We start from the raw sequence: 3,582 nt of genomic DNA on the forward strand, positions 1-3,582 counted from the left end.
CATCGCCCCTATCCTTTTGACCACTCCTAATTTCTGGAAACCACTAATCTGTCTTCTACCTCCAAAATTATCTCATTTTGAGAATGTCATGTATTTGGAATCTTAAATTGTGTGGCCTTTTGTGATTGACTTTTCTGTTCATTCAAATTAATGCTCTTGCGATGAAGTCAAGTTGCTGTGTGTATCCATAGTTTAGTCCTTTTAGTCACCTGTTGAGGGACATTTTGGTTGTCTCAGTTTGGAGCTATAAATAAAATAAAGCTGCTATGCAAAATCATGTAGTTCCTCTTGTGGACTTTTACATGGATTTATGTTTTCATTTCTCTGAAGTAAATGTCCACAACTACAATTGTGGGTAATATGGAAAGTGCATGTGCAGGTGTTTTGTTTTGTTTTAAAGAATATGCCAAACTGTTTTCCAGAGTGGCTTTACAGTTTGGCATTGCCATCAATCATCTACAAGTACTCCAATTTCTGTGCACCCCTGCCCTATTTAGCATCTTCACTGTTTCTTTTTTTTTTTACTTTTTTTTTTTTTTTGACAGGCAGAGTTAGACAGAGAGAGACAGAGAGAAAGTTCTTCCTTCCATTGGTTCACCCCCCAAAATGGCTGCTACGGCCGGTGCACTGCACCGATCTGAAGCCAGGATCCAGGTGCTTCCTCCCGGTCTCCCATGTGAGTGCAGGACCCAAGCACCTGGGCCATCCTCCACTGCCTTCCCAGGCCACAGTAGAGAGCTGGACTGGAAGAGGAGCAACTGGGACAGAATTCGGCACCCCAACCGGGACTAGAACCCAGTGTGTCGGATCCCCAGGTGAAGGATTAGCCATGTGAGCAGCGGCGCTGGCCTTTTTTTTTTTCCCTTTAGACATTCTTCTAAGTGCATACTGACATTATATTGTGGTTTTAATTTTTGTTTCCCTACTGCTAATTATGGTAAAACATTTTTCATATGCTTATTGATAATCATATCTTCAGTAAAATATTTCTTTGAATCACCCATTTTAAAATATAAATTTTTATTTTCTTTAATATTGAATTTTGAGTGTCCTTTATATATTCTAGTGCATGATATTGTCATACATGTGGTCTGCAAATATGTTATCCAAGTGTGTGGCTCTTTTTATTTTATTATGTTCTTCATGGAACATTTTATTATTGATGATGTCCACTTTATTGTTTTTTCCCTTATACATCATGTTTTTGATTTCTTCTGTCCTACTGCCTACCTTCTCCTTCTGATATTTTCACTACAATTACGGTGCATTTTCTTTAGTTGGTTCACAGTCCTTAGCTATTGTTACAATTTCTTTGCTTTTCAGCTTTCACAGATTCTTTTCTTAAAGAGAGGGCAATTATTTTTAGAAATAATATATTTATTCTCATCAACTTAAAGAAAGAGAGACAGAGAGACAGTGAAATAGAGAGCACTCTTCCAACAGAGGTTTCAGTCTCCAAATGGCTGCAACACCCAAGGCCAGGCTATATTGAAACAGGAGCCTGGAACTCCATCCAGCTCTTCCACTTGGGTTGCAGGGGCCCAAGCACTTGATCCATCACCTGCTGCCTCCCAGCATGAACTAGCTGGAAGCTGGATCGGAAACAGCACGTGAGAAGCCAAGACTCAAACCAGCACTCTGATATGGGATATGGGTGTTCTAGCAGTGGCTGAACCTGCTGTGGCAAACTACTCACCCCACTTTCAAAGCTTCTTGGTTCTCTAACTCAGATGCCTCAGTCATGTCCAGTCTACTGACAAGTCTATCAAAGACCTTCTCAGTTCCTTTCCAGTGTTTTTAATCTTTAGTTTGTCATTTTGTTTCTTTCTTAGGGTTTCTGTTTCCATGCTTGCTTTGCTGATCTGTCATTGGTGGATGCTATCTACTTTGTCTGGTAGCACCCTAGCGTCATGGTCATCATTGTTTTAATGTTCCAATCTAACATCAACAGATGCATCAGTTGCTTTTAGAATTTCAACTTATAAAATCAGTCATTCTGCAAGAAAGAGAAGGATTTGTTGAACTGTTAATGGCATATTTTGGTGGGTAGCAATAGCTACATTTTTTGTTTCTATATTTTTTTGGCTCATTACAATAAAATTTTGTTAATTTTGGATGTTACGCTATATTTGTTTATTTTCTTATATGCAGGAAGTCTTCATTGTTTATCTTTCACACTATTTAAAATTGTGCGTGTAAGCTCTAGCTCATAGGAAAAATAAAAATCCATGTCTCAGATTGCACAGACTTATAAAATTATTTTTAATGACTTAGAACTACTAATGCTAAATGACTAAGCATTAAAAACACTACTTTCTGTGATATCTTCTTTAATAGAATTTCATTTTAGGAATAATGATCTAAGTTTTATCATTTACATTGATCCTAACAGGTGTCTGTAAGAAAATTAAAGCATTGCTATGTGCACTACATTGAGCTCAACCTGGTTCATTTTTCTGATTATCATTTTTCCAAGCCTTTTTTACTTTTATGATTCATCTGTCCTTTTTTCATTCAGACCTAAGAGACATCTGGAAAACTGCTTTGCAGAGAGAGCAACTGGATTTTAATTTGCAGAAAAGTAGGAGAAGAGGAGAAGACATTGTAGGGCTCTTAACAAAGTCGTGCATCTTTTATCATAGTGTTACCAACGCTAATTTTCCTGTTGGAAAGGGCATAGAATTTTTGAACACTCTTTTTAGATACTGAGTTTCTTGAAAATGAACTGGTTAGAAGCAAATCTTATAAAGAGAAATTATAACAGATGTTGCAAAGCATTGCAGAGCCAAATCATACAGTCACAGGTATATTATCCAACCTCCAAGCCACATTTTCATATTATTACATAGAAAGTCAGATGCCATGCAGTTTTAATGAACACAATAAAAAGAAGAATCCCAAGATTAATGTTTCCATTAACATGATGAGAAAATGTTACTCTGAATATCTTATTTTTCATCTGCTGGCTTTTGCATAGTTAAATATGCAACTTTTGACTTTCATAAAAGTATTCTACTTCAGTTACTTAACTGAGTAGAATAAATAAACCAACCAAGAAGTAACATAATCTCTAAAGCAAGGTAATAATTCCCTGCTGAATATGAATAGGATACTTCTTAAATTAGAATTCTTATTAGCCAGCACCATGGCTCACTTGGTTAATCCCCTGGTTGAGGTGCTGGCACCCGGGTTCTAGTCCCGGTTGGGGCACCAGATTCTGTCCTGGTTGCTCCTCTTCCAGTCCAGCTCTCTGCTGTGGCCTGGGAAGGCAGTGGAGGATGGCCCAAGTGCTTGGGCCCCTGCACCCACATGGGAGACCAGGAGGGGGCGCCTGGCTCCTGGCTTTGGATCCGCGCAGCGTTCCGGCCGTAGCAGCCATTTGGGGGGTGAACCAATGGAAGGAAGAACTTTCTCTCTGTCTCTCTCCTCTCTCTCTCTCTTTCTCTCACTAACTCTGCCTGTCAAAAAAAAAAAATTCTTATTACCAGTATTCACAAAATATTGATAATTAATTATTTAATACGGTAAGAATCTTAACATACCTTAGAATATTTAGATAATACATTGTTTGTTTTTGACAGG

The sequence above is a fragment of the Lepus europaeus genome, chromosome 15 (genome assembly GCF_033115175.1).
Source record: "Lepus europaeus isolate LE1 chromosome 15, mLepTim1.pri, whole genome shotgun sequence".
NCBI lineage: Eukaryota > Metazoa > Chordata > Mammalia > Lagomorpha > Leporidae > Lepus > Lepus europaeus.